The 19,301-nt window shown below is 44.8% G+C and overlaps 1 long non-coding RNA gene across 1 annotated transcript in view; it reads right to left on the bottom strand.

The window, feature by feature from the left end:
- The window catches only part of LOC140740003 (uncharacterized), a 53,875-nt gene that overhangs the window by 31,631 nt on the left and 2,943 nt on the right, over positions 1–19,301 (bottom strand). Inside the window, exon 2 of the long non-coding RNA XR_012101778.1 lies at positions 12,285–12,460. This is a non-coding gene — a long non-coding RNA (uncharacterized lncRNA). The remainder of the gene's footprint in view (positions 1–12,284; positions 12,461–19,301) is intronic.

Below are 19,301 nucleotides of genomic sequence, written 5' to 3'. Positions count from 1 at the left end.
AAATCCAATTGTGTCAGCGTGAACTAATCTGTCTGATGGCCTGGTGAAAGAAGCTGTCCTGGAGCCTGTTGGTCCTGGCTTTGATGCTGCAGTATCATTTCCGGATGGTAGCAGCTGGAACTGTGTGTGGTTGGGGTGACTCCGGTTCCCAATGTTCCTTTGGGCCCTTTTTACGCACCTGTGACTATAACTGTCCTGAATGGTAGCAAGTTCACGTGTACAGATGCACTGGCCTGTCTGCATGCACCACTCTCTGCAGAGCCCTGCAATTGAGGGAAGTAGACGCAGTGATACAGCCAGTCATGATGCTCTGAATTGTGCCCCTGTAGAAAGTTCTTAGGATTTGGGGACTCATGCCAAACTTCTCCATGCATCTGAGGTGAAAGAGGCACTGTTGTGCTCTGTGTCAAGGTGATGACTACTTCTATGCAGGCTGCCTCATTATTTTTGAGATAAGGCCAATGAATGTAGAATCATCTCCAAATTTAATTAACAGATTGGAGCTGTAGGTGGTGACACAATCATGACTGTACAGAGAGTAAAGGACGGGGTTTAGAACACATCCCTGGGGGCTCCTGTGTCGAGGGGCAGAGGTGAGGGGGCTCACTCTTACCACCTGCCAGTGATCTGCAGGAAGTCCAGGACTCAGCTGCAAGACGCAGCATCAAGGCCAAGGTCTCTGAGCCTCTTGTCAAGCCTGGAGGGAATTATGGTGTTGAATACTGAACTGAAGTCCAAGAACAACATTCTCTCACAGAAAGTCTATGACCCTACAGGGGTATATAAAATCATGGACTGTGCAGATAATTTGGGTGGGATAATTTGGTCTTTTCCCAGGGTAGTGGAGTTAAAACTAAAGGGCGTTGTTTTAAGGAGAAACCGTTATAAAGGACCTAAAGGGTAACTTTTTCGCACAGAAGGTGGGGGTACGTATATGAAACAAGCTGCTGAATGAAGCTGTAGGGCCAAGTACAATGATGTTGTTTAAAAGGCACTTGGACAGATACATGGAAAGAAATGGTTTTGACGGATATGGGTCAAATACAGGCAAACGACTGTGACCCTATGACTTGAGGTGGGACTAATTCAGTTGACATGGTCAAAGGGACTGTTTCCAAGTTGTATAATTCTCTGACACATGAATATACATATGTGTCAGCCTATAAGTACAGACCTCAAGGATGTTTCTGGTCAAATGGTGACATCCAAGATTTATAATTTGTTGGGTATCACTTGCTGAGACAAAATCCCAGCCATCTGCTCCCATACTCTGCAATCTACAGTGTTGGCAGATTTTTGCACCAACACTCTTTCCCAGTAACCACAAAGTAGTGTTATATTAACTGAGTCCATCTCTGACCCTCACCTTTAAGCCTCTCTTTCACTCTAGCAGTCCCAAGATACGTTGCTGCTGTTTGCATGCAATTGGGAGTGTGCTTTCAGTCAGGGTCCCTGTGGGAGTGAAGAGCAGCAAAGCATCAGCAGAGATGCAGAGTTGAAAGGTGAAATTGGGAAACAAACAGTCCCCTTTTAGTGGGTGATTGAAGTTGTAATTGAAAATAAGTTTTTACACACTTTGCTTATATGGGCTCAGTTTAGGAAGTCTTTTGGTTTCCATGGTTTTTCCTTTTCTAGCCCTATCTTACATAATCACTTTTTTTTACCTACTACGTATGATTCAGCATTCCATGATTGGTATAGGAAGGGCATTAGACATTTTGAAGATCTTTTTATTGATAATCGCTTCGCATCTTTTCAACAGCTCTCTGCTAAGTTCAATCTGCCCAATGCTCATTTTTTTAGATATCTCCAAATTAGACACTTTATTAATCCTTTAATTCCTAACTTCCCTGAAATGCCTGAGAAAAATGTTATGGATTTATTTATTTCTATTAATCCACTAGGTAAAGGCTTAATATCATTTATTCATGATAAATTAGCATCCTTACGGCGTGCCCCTGTGGATAAAATTAGAATGGCTTGGGAGCATGATTTAAATATCTCCTTATCTGATGAGACTTGGGATTCGATTCTCAAATTGGTTACCGTAATTCAACCTCTCTTTGTGCTCGCCATTGCCTTTTACAGTTTAAGATTGTTCATAGAGCCCATATGTCTAAATCTAAACTATCCGGATTTTACCCTAACATTAGTCCTCTCTGTGATAAGTGCGAAAGGGGCGAGGACTCTCTCATTCATATGTACTGGTTTTGTCCTAGCTTGGAGAAATTTTGGAAAGACGTCTTCATAACGTTATCTTGTATTCTGAATCACCACCTAGAACCTAACCTTTAATTGCTTTGTTCGGTTTTTTGGGTGAGACAGATTTACGTCTGAGTTCGACTAAGTGCCGAATATTATCTTTTGCTTCTCTCCTGGCTAGACGTTTAATCCTCCTTAGATGGAGGGATGTTGCCCCGCCTACGCATGCTCAATGGCTTAATGATATTATGTCCTGCTTAGACCTTGAAAAAATTCATTACTCAGTTCTTAATTCGGATACAAAGTTCCATAAGGTCTGGGGACCTTTTATTGAGTATTTTCATAACCTTCCTCTTAACTAAGGTTTTTTTTTTCCGGTCCCTTGCTTTCAGCTCCTTTTTTGTTGGTAGTAGGCATTAATATCTTCTGTTGCTAAGTGTATTTACAGTTTTGGGGGTTTGAATGTCCTGATATATACTCCCTAGATTGTGTTGTGGTTGGTCTGGAGTTCTTTTTTGTTGCGGGGCTTGGGGAGGATACTAATTTTACATATCTTCAATTTGGGTGCTTTCTCAATTATCTTCTTTTGTATTATATTATTATTGTATGTTTATTTTTGCACTGTATTAATGTTCTTCATTTCGATCTGGTTTTTTTTATCTGTAACGATGTAGAAAATGTATTTAAAAAACTAATAAAAAAGAAAGTAAGTTTTTGGTCATCTGTTTTCATGCAGGGGTAAGTGATGGTATTTGTGCTTCACATTCCAATTATTTAGAGCACTAGAAATGCATGAAATCACAATTCCAGGTTCCTGCAACCTGCTGATTCCCTTTTCAAATAACCAGAGTGAATTACTGTAAAGTGAAACCTAAAATCCCTGAATAGTAAAACAACATGCTACATTCAGCACAGTGACAGAGCTGTGGAGTGCTAACTCAGTGGTATCTCGGGAACTGGGAGAATGAAATTCATGTGTAAAATTTCACTACATACCTGAGGACAGGTTAACAAGAAGAACAAAACTTTAAAGTGCATCAATTAAAAAACTTGATTTTGCCAACCTGCAGACTAGATGTTTTGCATGGGTAACTGATGGTGCTTGAATTGAATTGAATTGACTTTATTACTTACATACTTCATATACACGAGTAAACACATTTATGTTACGTCTCCGTCCAAGTGTGCAATGTGCTATTTATAGTAATCGATAATAAATGTTATGTACAACTGGATCGTCAATGTAAAATAGAAATACAGTTGCCTCAGCATGAATTGAGCAGACTGATGGCCTGGTGGAAGAAGCTGGTCCTGGCTTTTATGCTGCGATACCGTTTCCCAGATGGTAGTAAATGGAACAGTTTGTGGTTGGGGTGACTTGGGTCCCCAATGATCCTTCGGGCCCTTTTTACACACCTGTCTTTGTTAATATCCTAAATAGTAGAAAGTGTCCTGAATAGTAAAAATTTCACATCTATAGATGCACTGAGCTGTCCACACCATTCTCTGTAGAGACTTACAATTGAGGTAAGTACAGTTCCCATACCAGGCAGTGATGCAGCCAGTCAGGATATTTTCAATTATGCCCCTATAGAAATTTCTTAGGATTTGTGGGCCCATACCAAACTTCTTCAACCATCTGAGGTGAAAGAGGCACTGTTGTGCCTTCTTCACCACACAGCTGGTATGAACAGACCATGTGAGATCCTCGGTGATGTTTATACGGAGGAACTTAAAGCTGTTCACCCTCTCAACCCCAAATCCAATTATGTCAATGGGTGTTAGCCTATCTCCATTCCTCCTGTAGTCCACAACCAGCTCCTTTATTTTTGCAGCATTGAGGGAGAGAATGGTTTCTTGACACCACTGTGTCAAGGCGATGACTTCTTCTCTGTAGGCTGCCTCATTATTATTTGCATTTAGGACAATCGGTGTAGCCTCATCAGGAAATTTATTTAGCATATTGGAGCTACGGATGCTGACACAGTCATGGGTATACAGAGAGTAAAGGAGGGGGCTTGTACACAGCCCTGAGGGGTAGAGGTTAGGGAGCCCACTCTTACCACCTGCTGGCAATTGGACAAGATGTCCAGGATCCAGCTACACAAAGCAGTGTGAAGTCTGAGGTCTCGGAGCCTCTTGTCAAGTCTGGAGGGAATTATGGTGTTGAATGCTGAACTGTAGTCCAAGAACAGAACTCTTACATAAGCATCCCTCTTCTCCAGATGTGTAAGGACAGTTTGTAGAGCTCTGGCTAATGCATCATCCTTCGATCGGTTGTGTCGGGAGGCAAATTGCAGGGGGTCTAGAGTGGGTGGTAACATGCTGCATGTGTACTGCTTGACCAGCCTCTCAAACATTTGCTTATTTTTGAGGTAACTGTGACAGGATGCCAGTCGTTCAAGCATGTTACCTTAGTCTTTTTAGATACTGGAACAATGGTGGATGTTTTGAAGTAGTAGGGCGCTCTACACTGCGAGAGGGAGAGTAGTGTCGTCAGGAAACACACATTTCAGTTGAGCTGTGCACATCCTGAGTACGCGCCCTGGGATGCTGTCTGCACACACCTATCATTTAGTGCACCAGAAATGAAGGAGATCCAAATCCTCAGTGGTGGATTACAGCACCAGCAACCTGGGTTCAATTTCTCCAGCTATCAAGCTGTTTCCCAGTTGCATGCTGAGGATTTGGATGAAAATATGTGTTGACTGATTAGTAAGTCCACAGATAGCACCAACACTAGTGGATAACAAACATGTCTGTCAAAGGATACAGCAGGGTACAGCTTCGTCTGGCCAGGAAGAGTGAGGAGGTGATTGATAGGAGCTATAGGCAAGTAGTCACACTGGGCCTCGGGAGATATGTGGGTGATAGTCAGGAGAGGGAAGGACAAGAGTCAGATGCTAGAGAGTACACCTATGGCTGTCCTCCTTAACAATAAGTACTCCTGTTTCAGTACTCTTGGGAGGAGAGACGACCTACCTCTGGGGACAGAGTCTGGCTCTGTGGCTCAGAAGAATAGAGAAAGGAAGAGGATGGCAGCTGTGATAGGGGACTCTATAGTTACGGGGTCAGACAGGTGATTCTGTGGACACAGGAGATAAACACGGATGGTAGTTTGCCTCCCAGGTGCCAGGGTCTGGGATGTTTCTGATGGCGTCCACAATATCCTGAAGTCGGAAGGAGAACAGCCAGAGGTCATGGTACAATTGGTAACAATACTATAGGCAGGAAAAGGGAGGAGGTCCTGAAAACAGACTACAGGGAGTTCGGAAGGAAGTTGAGAAGCAGGACTGCAAAGGTAGTAATCTGTGGATTACTGTCTGTGCCACGTGACAGTGAATATAGGAATAGAATGTGGTGGAGGATAAAGGTGTGGCTGAGGGACTGGAGCATGGGGCAGGGATTCAGATTTCTGGATCATTGGGACCTCTTTTGGGGCATGCGTGACCTGTACAAAAGGACGGGTTGCACTTGAATCCGAGGGGGACCAATATCCTGGCGGGGAGGTTTGCTAAGGCTATTGGGAGAGCTCAAACTAGAATTGCTGGGTGGTGGGAACCAAACTGAAGAAACGGTGGAAGAGGCAGTTGCCTCATAAATAGAAAAGCTTGGAGACAGTGCGAGAGGGAGGGTAGGCAGATGATGGAGAAGGGACGCACACAGACCAATGGTTTGAGGTGTGTCTATTTTAAAGCAAGGAGTATGAGCTTAGAAAGTGGATCAGTACTTGGAGATATGATCTTCTGGCCATTACAGAGACATGGATGACTCAAGGGCAGAAATATTACTTCTAGATGTTTAAGTAAGGACAGGGAGGGAGGCAAAAGAAGTGAGGGTGAGGCACTGCTGATCAGAGATAATGTCACCACAGCAGAAAAGGAGGAAGTCATGGGGGGATGGTCTACTGAGTCTCTGTGGGTGGAAGTTACAAACAAGATGGTGTCAATAACTCTACTGGGTGTTTTTAATAGACCACCCTTTAGTAACAGGGACATAGAGGAGCAGATTGGGAGATAGATTCTGGAAAGGTATAATAATAGCAGGGTTGTCATGCCGGGAGATTTTATTTTCCCAAATATTGATTGGCATCCCCCGAGTGCAAGGGGTTTAGATGGGGTGGAGTTTGTTATATTACGTACCCCATAACTGGGTGTCTAACCAGCAAAGATAGAAGTATCCGTTGGAGTCTGGTGGTAATATTTTCGAACAGTGTTTATTAGTAAAATATACAAATCAATATCAACAATGCAAATATATAGATAATACACGTTAGTAATAATAAACCTAAAATTGTGGGTATAATAATAATCAATAATAAACAAGCTCTGTCGATGTCTAGGGGATAATGGATTGTCATATGTGAATATAAAGTTCAGTTCAGTTCAGTTCATACATGCTGAGGTAGATGTTGGTCGTTGTGTCGTAATTGTTGGAGAGAGAGAGAGTGAGCAAGCGAGCGAGCAGTAATGGCTACAGACAGGCAAACCTTCCTTTACGTTCTTGATCCGTCGATGTGTTGTGGCCATTCAGGTATGACCCCTCTGTCCTTCAGCTGGACCGTTCTTCTGTGGTGGACTCGTCACCCAGGCAAGGGTAGACACACACACAAGCCACCACCAGCCCTGCTATAACACTGTGAGTTAAACTGACCGATCCTTTGTTCGGACCCCGATGCCCCACACCTTCTCGTGGGTTCCAACACTCAAGCAGTGCTCACTAGTATGTCTCCTGGTGTGTCTGAGGGGTGTCTCCCCAGACCTCACTTTTATCCCTACTCACGGGGTCTCAAGTGTCAATTGAATGGCTTTGTCCATCAAACCAGCCCACTCCGGCTGTCCACTGAGGAATTTTAATGAACCGAATAGTATAAGGTAAACAATCCTCTCAGAAGCCATAAGTCTTTCAGAAGTCATAATATGGTGAGTCAACAAGCCTCTCTCCCCCTTCTGTATCTCTCTCTTATCTGTAGCAGATGTTCCAATTCCATCTTGTTTTTCCCTCACATCTCTCTCTCTCTCTCATTAGCAGCATGGCAACAGTAACGGTTTTCGATTCTCCCGGGGGGGGGGGGAACATGGGCAACTCTGCACCCTTCTGCCCATCAGAGCTGTTCATCATTCGTAACAATTAGGTGTATTCAGAAAGGTTTCATGACACAATATGTAGATAAGCCTACAGGAGGAGAGGCTGTAGTTGATCTGGTATTGGGAAATGAACCTGGTCGGGTGTCAGATCTATGTGTGAGAGAGTATTTTGGAGATAGTGATCACCATTCTATCTCTTTACCATAGCATTGGAGAGGAATAGGTAGAGACAAGTTAGGAAAGCATTTAATTGGAGTAAGGGGAAATATGAGGCTATCAGGCAGGAACTTGGAGCATAAATTGGGAACAGATGTTCTCAGGGAAATGTACGGCAGAAATGTGGCAAATGTTCATGGGATATTTGCGTGGAGTTCTGCATAGATACGTTCCAGTGAGACAGGGAAAGGATAGTAGAGTACAGGAACCATGGTGTAAAAACACTGTTGTAAATCTAGTCAAGAAGAAAAGAAAAACTTATGAAAGGTACAAAAAACTAGGTAATGATAGCGATCTTGAAGTTTATAATGCTAGCAGGAAGGAGCTTAAGAACAAAATTAGGAGAGCCAGAAAGAGACATGAGAAGGCCTTGGCGGACAAGATTAAGGAAAACCCCAAGGCATTCTACAAGTATGTGAAGAGCAAGAGGATAAAATTTGAGAGAATAGGACCAATCAAGTGTGACAGTGGAAAAGTGTGTAGGAACCGGAAGAGATAGCAGAGGTACTTAGTGAATACTTTGCTTCAGTATTCACTACAGAAAAGAATCTTAGTGATTACATGGATGACTTACGGTGGACTGAAAAGCTTGAGCATATAGATATTAAGAAAGAAGATGTGCTGGAGCTTTTGGAAAGCATCAAGTTGGATAAGTCACTGGGACTGTACGAGATATACCCCAGACTACTGTGGGAGGTGAAGGAGGAGATTGCTGAGTCTCTGACAATGATTGTTTCTTCATGAATGGGGATGGGAGAGGTTCCAAAGAATTGGAGGGTTGCGGATGTTGTTCCCTTATTCAAGAAAGGGAGTAGAGATAACCCAGGAAATTATACATCAGTGACTCTTACTTCAGTAGTTTGTAAGTTGATGGAAAAGATCCTGAAGGGCAGGATTTACGAACATTTGGAGAGGCCTAATTTAAATAGGAATACTCAGCATGGCTTTGTCAAAGGCAGATCTTGCCTTACGAGCCTGATTGAATTTTTTGAGGATGTGACTAAACACATTAATGAATATAGAGCAGTAGATGTAGTGTATATGCATTTCAGCAAGGCACTTGATAAGGTACCCCATGCAAGGCTTATTGAGAAAGTAAGGAGGCCTGGTATCCAAGGGGACAATGGCTTTGTGGATCCAGAATTGGCTTGCCGACAGAAGGCAATGTGTGGTTTGAGACGGGTCATATTCTGCATGGAAGTCAGACACCAGTGGAGTGCCTCAGGGAACTGTTCCGGGAACCTAACTCTTAGTCATATTTATAAATGACGTAGATGAGGAAGTGGAGGAATGGGTTCATAAATTTGCTGATGACACAGAAGTTGGGGGTGTTGTAGATAGTGTGAAGGGCAGTCAGAGGTTACAGTCGGACATTGATAGGATGCAAAACTGGGCTGAGAAGTGGCAGATGGAGTTCAACCCAGATAAGTGTGAGGTGGTTTATTTCAGTAGGTCAAATGTGATGGCAGAATATAGTATTAATGGTAAGATTCTTGAAAGTGTGGAGGATCAGAGGGATCTTGGGGTCCAAATCCATAGGACACTCAAAGCTGTTAGGCAAGTTGACTCTGTGGCTAAAAAGGCATATGGTGCATTGGCTTTCTTCAGCCGTGGGATTGAGTTTAAGAGCCAAGAGGTAATGTAGCAGCTGTATAGGACCCTGGTCGGACCCCACTTGGAGTACTGTGCTCAGTTCTGTTCACTTCATTACAGGAACGATGTGGAAATCATAGAAAGGATGCAGAGGAGTTTTACAAGGATGTTGCCTGGATTGGGGAGCATGCTTTATGAGAATTGGTTGTGTGAACTTGGCCTTTGTTCCTTGGAGCGATGGAGGATGAGAGGTGACCTGATAGACGTGTATAAGATGATGAGATGCATTGATTGTGTGCATAGTGTGAGGTTTTTCCCCAGGGCTGAAATTGCTAGCAGAAGAGGGAATGCTGCCTTCATCATTTGGAGTAATTAATGGGTATAAAAATTGGAAATAATATTGAAGCTGTAAAAAGTTTTGGTCAGGCCACAGATGGCGTAACATGGACAATTCTGACCATCACACTATAGGGAGGATGTGTAAACTTCAGAGAGGGTGCAGAATAAATTCACCAGGAAATTCCATGGATTTGAGTGCATTAGCTATAAAGAGATGTTGGTGAAACTTTGATGGTTTTCTTTGGAGCATTCAAAGCAGAGGGAGTGATCTCATATAACACTATGAAAAGTGTTAAATGTCAGAGACCTTTTCCCAAAAGGGATAGATCTAAAAATAGAGGGCATAGGTTAAATTAAGAAAGTAAAATTTTAAAGGAGATTTGTGAGACATTCCTCTGTTTACACAGAAGGTGGTAGGTTCCTGAAACGTGCAGACAGGAGAGTAGTAAAAGCTGATGCATAACATCTTCTAAGAGTCATTCAGACAGGTATATGAATAGGGAGGGAATGGAAGGATGTGCGGGCTGATGGTATTAGTTAGATTGACATCATGGTCGGTGCAGACATGATGGGCTGAAGAGCCTGCTCCTGTGTTTCTGTATTCAATGTTCCCCACAGAACACAAAACTGTACCCATGTGGCCGAGATTGGACAGCAGGCTGCTGTTTCAGGCTTAAGGACATGAAATGATCATTCCTGATCTTCCTCACACTCCTGTTTCTCACCTCCCGCCACTGACTCTCCTGCAGGGCGATACTCTGCTCTGCCTTAATTCTCTGAGGACAATGAGGATTTGCAGATTCGATCGGTGGGGAGGTTGTTAAGGAAATATCTGGTAGATGTTGTGTTTCTGCTGCAGTTCTGGTGGAAACATGGTGGCATCTCTGACCATCAGTTCAAATGAGTCTCTGACCTCTGGGCAGAAGGGGTCATGGCAGGGATGCCTTCCATACAGATAGCCTCCCTTCTGTTCCTAACAACTTTTGTATTAATAGAAGAGGTAAAGGACAAACATAGTTCTGTTTGCCTTTGATTTCTGTGTGGGGTGATGTCAGAGGTGGGTTACCAATAATGAGATGAGGGTGAAGTTGTGTATGAGGAAGTGAGGAGTGTGAATGAGGGTAAATATCTATGTGAATGTCTACACATACGGATGTGTGTATACAGGCCTGAATGCAAGTGTGCATGTGTAATGTGTGACTGGGACAGTCATCCCCAGAGAGACCAGTAGTACAGGCTCCGAGTTCCATGAAAGTGGTGACACAGCGAGACAGTCTGGAGAAGGAGGTGCTTGGTGTGCTCAACATCAGCGTTCAGTACATTGAGTACAGGAGATGGGATGTCATGTTCCAACTCCACAGGTTGTTGGTGAGACCACACATATGCAGTCCTGGTCACCTAGGTATTGAAAGGATGTCATTTAAGCTGGAAAGGGTGCAAAAAGTGAATTTCAGAGTACAGTGTGTTATTGGGAAGGGAGAACTGTCTTACAAGGAGAGACTCAATAGATTGAGACCTCTTTCCCTGGAGCATGGTGGGGGGCTGTGGTGAGCTGTGACCTTATAGAGGTATATAAAAAATCATGAGGCTGTGCAAATAATTTGGATGACTATAACCTTTTCACAGGGTGAGGAGGTATAAAACTGACGGGCGTTGTTCTACAGAATGAAGAGAACCATTGTAAAGGACCTTATGGGTAACTTTTTCGTACAGAGGTGGGGGTGTATGGAACAAGCTGCTGGAGGAAGCTGTAGTGCTGAGTTCACGGATGATGTTTAGAATGCATGTTGAGAGATACATGGATAGAAACGGTTCAGAACGATATGGATCAAATACAGAAAATGATCTTGACCCTATAACTCAAAATAGGACTAATTCAGTTTACACTGTGACAAGAGAATATCTACAGATGCTGGAAATCCAAGCAACACACTCAAAATGCTGGAGGAACTCAGCGGGCCAGGCAGCATCCATTGAAAATAGTATAATCGACACTTGGGGCCTAGAGCCTTCAGCAGAGTCCCAAAAATATCAGCTGTAGTCTTTTCCATCGATGATGCCTGGCATGCTGAGTTCCTCCAGCATTTTGTGTGTATCAGTTGACACGGATGAAATTGGTCAAAGGGTCTGTTTCCAAGTTGTATAATTCGATGACACATGAATATACATATGCAGCAGCATTCTGTATATGTACAGATCTCCATGATGTTTCTGGTCAAATGGTGACATCCAAGATTTAATTGGTTGGGTATCTCTTGCTGAGGCAAAATCCCAGCCTTCTACACTAATACTCTGCAACATACAGAGTTGGCAGATTCTTGCACCAACACTCTTCCTCAGTAACCACAAAATAGTGTTATGTTAACTTAATCCACCCATCTCTGACACTCGCCTCTACGCCTCTGTTTCACTCTAGCAGTCCCAATACGGGTTGCTACTGTTTGCATGCGATCGGAAGTGTGCCTTCAGGCGGGGTCCCTGCGGGAGTGAAGAGCAGCAAAGCATCAGCAGCCATGCAGAGTTGAAAGGTGTACTTTGGGAAACAAAAGGTCCCCTGTTCATGGGTGATTCTGGATCCAGTGCACCAGAGATGCATGGAATCAGGTGCCTGGGACTGCTAACTTCCTTTTCTACTAACCAGAGTGAATTACTGTAACGTGAAACCTCCAATCCCTGAATAGTAAAACAACATGCTACATTCAGCACAGTGACAGAGCTGTGGAGTGCTAACTCAGCGGTATCTCGGGAACCTGGAGAATGAAATTCATGTGTAAAATTTCACTACATACCCGAGGACTTGTTAGCAACAAGAACAAAACTTTAAAGAACATCAATTAAGATACTTACTTCTGCCAACCTGCAGACTAGATGGTTTGCATGGATAACTGATGGTGTTCGTGGAGGACATGTCAATCATTTAGTGCAGCAGAAATGAAGGAAATCGAAATCCTCAGTGCCTGGGATGTGCCGATTTCCTTTTCCATTGAATAGAATGAATTCCAGGAAACTGAATTGCGCAATCCCTGAAAAGTGAAGCCATGCTAAATTTACCAGGTGTCGTTGCCATGAAATGCATCATTACACACTGGAAGATGTAAATGATTTATAAGGTTTCACTTTGTTAATGAGGACTTGCGGACAATAACAAAAATTCAAAGATCACAGATCCTATCAGATCAAGCGCTTTAAAATGGCAGTAATATTCTCAGAGCTTCATAACAATAACAGACAAATTCAAATGTAAATATTAGGAAATGATTTCTATTAAAATTAAAAACCTTACTGTCCCTCATGCTTCAGCATTGATCAATGGGCTTACAAATCTTAGCCCTGAAGAGCAAGTCCACGGTTGTCTACTGTCTCCTTCCATGAAGGCAGTTCCACATCTTTTTATCTTCTCACAACTGGCTTTGATGAACCACAACAAGCTCTTTCCCATGGGGGATGTTTTGATACGCTGCCCTGGGTGAACTGAAGAAGTACTCTGGATTGGCAGGGTGCAGGGCATGATGCCTGGGAGATTATGGTGCCATTTGACGTGAGGTGAGATATTGGTATGTTGATACCACACACCAGGCCACTGCATCAAGGACAGGACAGAGGAAATAAAGTCATTCAGATTTTTTTTATTAAACAAAATAAAATTTATTCAAAAATAAAATTATATACAATAAACCATTCAATGACGTTCCATTCTTTACAGTTGTTATCATTACTGTCTTTACATTTTCAAAATTCAAAATTTAAAATTTTGCCACCCACGTGGCACTCTGTTCTTTCATATTTACATTCAGTGGGGTATACCCCCAAACCCCCTACCCCTCAACTCCCGCGGGAGAAGAACCCTAGACTGTGGTCCTTCCCCACCGGGCCCTTGCGGTGGCTGCACCGAGTTTGAGTGCGTCCTTCAGCACGTACTCCTGCAGCCGAGAATGTGCCAATCTGCAGCATTCCCCCACGGACATCTCCGTGTGCTGGTAGACCATCAAGTTTCAGGCCGACCAAAGAGCGTCTTTGACCGGGTTGATGATCTGCCAGCAGCACTGGATGTTGGTCTCGGTGTGCGTATCAGAGAGTCCTCTGTTACGCAGCTGCTGGGGATGAACCTCCACACTGCCTCTTCCATCCTCCTCCACACCTTCTCCGCGAACCCACAGTGTACAAAGAGGTGGGTCACCGACTCCTCCTCACTGCAGTCCTCCCGTGGGCAGAGGGGTGTGGAGACGACGTTCTGGGCATACAGGAGGGATCGGACTGGGAGGGCCCCTCTCACCACCAGCCAGGCAAGGTCTTGGTGCCTGTTGGTGAGGTCTGGCGATCAGGCATTTTGCCAGATGAACTGGACAGTCTGCTCAAGGAACCACCCCACTGTGTCCATCTCGTCCTTTTCCTGCAGTGCCTGCAGGACCTTACGTGCTGACCACTGCCTGATGGCCCTGTGGTCAAAGGCATTGACCTGAAACAACTTCTCTACGAAGGACAGGTATGGCGGCAATGACCAGCTGCCAGGGGCGTTGCGCAGGAAAGGGGCCAGACCCATCCTTCGTAGCCTGGGCACATAGTGGTACTTGGTGCCCCCGTACCTGGGATCCGCACACAACCTGATGCAGCCACACACGAAGCTGGCCATCAGGGTGAGGGCGACATTGGGGATGTTTTTGCCCCTGTTGTCCAGGGACTTGTGCACGGTGGTCCGTCTGACCCGCTCCATCTTGGATCCCCAGACGAATCTGAAAACGGCTCGGGTTATTTCCAAGCTGAAGGAGCAGGGGACTGGCCACACCTGCGCCAAGTACAGCAGCCCTGAGAGCACCTCACACCTGATGACCAGGTTCTTGCCCGCTATCAATAGGGAGTGCCCTCCCCACAGCCCCAGTTTCTGTTTGACCTTGGCAGTCCGCTCCTGCCAGTTCTTGTTGCACGCCTCGGCCCCTCCGAACCAAATCCCCAACACCTTCACGTAATCAGCCCTGATGGTGAAGGGGACGCTGGATTGGTCGAGCCAGTTGCCAAAGAGCATGGCTTCGCTCTTCGTGCGGTTGACCCTGGCCCCCGATGCCTGCTCGAACTGTTCGCAGATGCTGATCAGCCTGCGAACTGACCTCAGATCAGAGCAGAAGACGGTGACGTTGTCCATGTACAGGGAGGTTTTGACTTGGGTCCCTCCACTGCCTGGCAGCGTCACCCCTCTTATGCCCCCATCCCTCCTGATGGCTTCGGCAAAGGATTCTAAACAGCACACGAACAAGACAGGGGAGAGAGGGCAGCCCTGTCTGACTCCAGACCTGATGGGGAAGCTGTCTGTTTCCCACCCGTTGACCTGGACTGCGCTACAGATGTCCTTGTAGAGCAGTTTGATCCAATTCCGGATTCCCTCTCCAAATGCCATTTTGGAGAGTACATCCGCTGTGTACGTGTGCGATATCCTGTCGAAGGCTTTCTCCTGGTCCAAGCTGACCAGGCAGACGTCCACCCCCCTGTCCTGCACGTAGGCGATGGTGTCCCTCAGCAGCGCGAGGCTGTCTGAGATCTTCCTGCCCGGTACAGCACAGGTTTGGTCCTGGTGGATCACCAGTCCCAGAGCAGACTTGACCCTGTTGGCGATAGCCTTGGACAGGATCTTGTAGTCCACATTCAGGAGTGAGATGGGCCTCCAATTGCTAATGTCTTCCCTCTCCCCCTTCTGTTTGTAGATGAGGGTGATGATGCCCTTCCTCATGGATTCTGATATGCTGCCTTCCAGCAGGTCGGGGCCCATCCGGTTCCACAGAGCTGAATACAACTCAACCGGTAAGCCGGCGCGTCCGGGAGTCCTACCCGACTCAAAGGAACGGACGGAGCCAGTCAGCCCGTCCAGGGTCAGTGGCTGCTCCAGACTCTCCCGCTTGCCGTCGTCTAAGACCTACGTGATAGACGACAGGAAGTTGCGATAGACTGTGGAGTCTGTGGCCTTTTCTCCGTACAGACCGGCATAGAAGGACCTGCAGATCCTCAGTATGTCTGTTTGCAAGGATGCGACTGAGCCGTCCTCTTCCTTAAGGTTGTGGATCACAGAGCTCCCCCTGTGCACCTTTTGGAAGAAGAATCATGAGCACGTCTCGTCCTGCTCCACGGCTCGGACCCTCGATCGGAAGATGATCTTGGAGGACTCGGCGGCGAAGTGCTGGGCCTGCCGGCCCTTCACCTCCCGCAGTTCCTCCCTGACGTCCACCCCCCTCGACTGCAGAAGGAGGAGTTGCTGCAACTCTGTCTGGAGTTTACGCAGTTCCCTCTGCCCCTGCCTTGCTCTCTGGATACCGTTGGCATTCAGATTGCTCCACTAGACCAGGATCTGAGCCTGCTGTCCTCAAAGACAGCTCCGTGTGTAGCCAAGCATACTTGTCCAAAAGGGTGCACAACTCTGTTACGGAATGTCATTGCCTTTCTCCTGTATGAGAGTGATCTTATCACATGTAGCATCTCTCGGCTCATACAGAAGAGTTATCTTTTTGTCTTTTGAGCACTGTACTCGGCTCCTGGCTTGCAATCCAGTGTCCACTGACAGCAGCAATCTCATCAGGATTGGCAGTTAATCATTAACAAGGAATTCTGACCTGCTGATTTCCTCCAGCTTTTAGTGTGTGTTGCTCAGGATTGGTAGCTCACCGTTCTAGGAAAACAATTTGCTTATGTGTTGTATTTGCTTAACAGTTAGCACAAAGGTATTACAACACTAGCAACCTGGGTTCCATTTCTCCAGACAGCAAGCTGGTTCCTAGTTGCATGCTGAGGATTTGGATGAAAATATTGTTGGCTGATTAGTAAATTCACAGATAACACCAACACTGGTGGATAACAAACAAGGCCGTCAAAGGATACAGCAGGATTTAGATTTCAGCAGAGAAATGACAGATAAAGTTAAATCCAGAAAAGTGTGAGATGTCAAAGGAGGTCAAATGCAAGAGGAAATAATGCAGTAAATAGCAGGAACATTCCTGAACAGATGAATCCTGTGGTGTAAGTCTATTGCTCTCTGTTGCGACGGTAAAGATGGTATGTGGCATTCTTGCTTTCATTAGTTGGACTATTGAGGATAAAAGTTGGCCATAATGTTGCAGCCGTAAAAAAAAACTTTAGTAACTTTGGAGTAACATGTACGTTTGTACAGTTCTGACCACCACACTGTCAGCAGGTTATACCAACTTCAGAGAGGGTGCCGAAGAAATTCACCAGGAAGTTCCATGGATTTCTGTGCATTCACTATAAGGAGAGGTTGGTCAAACTTTGTTTTCTTTGGAGCATTGGAAGCAGAGGGGGTGACCTCATATAACATTATGACAAGCATATGAGAGTTACATATCAGACACCTTTTCCCAAAATGGATATGTCAATTGAATTGACTTTATTTCTTACATCCTTCACATATGTGAGGAGTAAAGATCTTTACATTACATCTCCATCTGAATGTGTGATGTGTAAATTATAGTAATTTGTAACAAAATATTATGTATATAGTGAGATATACTGTACAACAGAACAGTCAAATTAGCTTAGAAATGCAATTGTGTAACCATGAATTAATCAGTCTGATGGCCTGGTGGAAGAAGCTGTCCTGGAGCCTGTTGGTCCTGGCTTTAATGCTGTGGTACCGTTTCTGGATGGTAGCAGCTGGAACAGTTTGTAGTTGGGGACTCGGGTCCCCAATGATCCTTCAGGCCTTTTTTATGCACCTGTCATTGTAAATATCCTGAACAGTGCAAAGTTCAGATACACAGATGCGCTGGGCTGTCCGCACCACTATCAGCAGAACCCTGCGATTGAGGGATGTACAGTACCCATACCAGACAATGATACAGTCAGTCACGATACTCTCAATTGTGCCCCTGTAGAAAGTCCTTAGGATCTGGGGACTCATGCAAAACTTCTTCAACCAACCATGGTGAAAGAGGTGCCGTTATAAAGACCCAGTGAGATCCTCGGTGGAATTCTAAGGAACTTGAATCTGTTCACCCTTCCAACCCAGATCATTGATGTCAATAGAGATGAGCCTATCTCCATTCCGCCTGTAGTCCTCAACCAGCTCCTTTGTTTTTGAGACATTGATGGAGAGGTTGTTTTCTTGATACCACTGTGTCAGGGTGAAAACTTCTTCTCTGTAGGCTGCTTTAGTATTATTTGAGATAAGGCCAATGAATGTAGCATCTTCTTCAAATTTAATTAGCAGATTGGAGCTGTGGGTGGTGACACAGCCCTAGGGGCTCCAGTGTTGAGGATTGGGGACAGAGGTGGGGGAGCCCACTCTTACCACCTGCTGGTGATCTGACAGTAAGTCCAGGATCCAGCTGCCCAAGGCAGGGTGAAGGCTGAGGTCTCTGAACCTCTTCTCAAGCCTGGAGGGAATTATGGTGTTAAACTAAGAGTCTTAAACTAAAGGCTGTTGTTTTAAGGGGGAACCATTATAAAGGACCTAAAGGGTAACTTTTTCGCAGGGTGGGCGGGGGGGGGGGGATATGAAACAAGCTGCTGGATGAAGCTGTAGGGCCAAGTACAATGATGTTGTTTAAAAGGCACCTGGACAGATACATGGATAGAAAAGGTTTAGAGGGATATGGGTCAAATACAGCAAACGACTGTGACCCTATGACTCCAAATGGGACTAATTCAGTTGAGATGGTCAAAGGGTCTGTTTCCAAGTTGCATAATGCCATGACACATGAATATACATATGTGGCAGCATATATGTTCACATCTCCCTTATGTTTCTGTTCAAATGGTGACATCCAAGATTTAACTGGTTGGGTATCTCTTGCTGAGGCAAAACCCCAGCCTTCTACACTAATACTCTGCAACATACAGAGTTGGCAGATTCTTGCACCAACACCCTTCCTTAGTAACCACAAAATATTGCTATGTTAGCTTAGTCCACCCATCTCTGACACTCGCCTCTACGCCTCTGTTTCACTCTAGCAGTCCCAATACGGGTTGCTGCTGTTTGCATGCGATCGGGTGTGTGCCTTCAGGCGGGGTCCCTGTGGGAGTGATGAGCAGCAAAGCATCAGCGATGCAGAGTTGAAAGGTGCAAGTTGTGAAACAAAAAGTCCCCTGTTAATGTGTGATTCTGGTTGCAAGGCAGACCGTAATTTAAAATAAAGTGCTTTAAATCAAATTACTTTTTTCATGCATGGATAACAGATAGTGTTTTTGGTACCTGTACTCATGTCAATCATTTAGTGCACCGGAAATAAAGGAAATCCAAATCCTCGGTGCCTAGGAGATGCTGATTTATTTTTGCACTAGCCAGAGAAAATTACGGGAAAGCGAATCTTACAATTCATTAGCAGTGAGACTGCATGTTGCATTTAGCTGAGTATCATTGCTGCGGTGTGGTTCTTCAGCGGTATCTCAAGAACCTGGAGAATGCAATTCAGCTATAAAATGTCACTGCGTCCTTGAGGACTTGTTAATAACAACAATTTAAAGCGCTTTTTAGCACAATTTAAGATACTTGATACAAAAACATATTTCTGCCAACCTGCTTATTGCATGGATAACTGATAGTGATCGTAGTGCGATCATTTAGAGCAGCCGAAATGGAAGGAAATCCAAATTATCAGTACCTGGGACTTCCTTTTCCTTTTCCATTAAATAGAATGAATTACGGGAAAGCGAATCCTACAATCCCTTAAAAGTGAAACAATATAGTCATTGCCATAGCTGTGGAATGCATCCAGTATCTTTGAACCTGGAGAATGTAAATAATTTATACAATTTCACTACGTCATCGAGAATGTGTTGACAATAAGAAATTCAAAGCGCTTTTAGCATAATTTGAGATTGATACAGGGACATATTTCAGCGAACCTGCGGACCATATTTTGAGTCAAT

Source organism: Hemitrygon akajei, chromosome 16, assembly GCF_048418815.1.
Source record: "Hemitrygon akajei chromosome 16, sHemAka1.3, whole genome shotgun sequence".
NCBI lineage: Eukaryota > Metazoa > Chordata > Chondrichthyes > Myliobatiformes > Dasyatidae > Hemitrygon > Hemitrygon akajei.
This window is presented reverse-complemented; position numbering and strand designations above follow the sequence as displayed.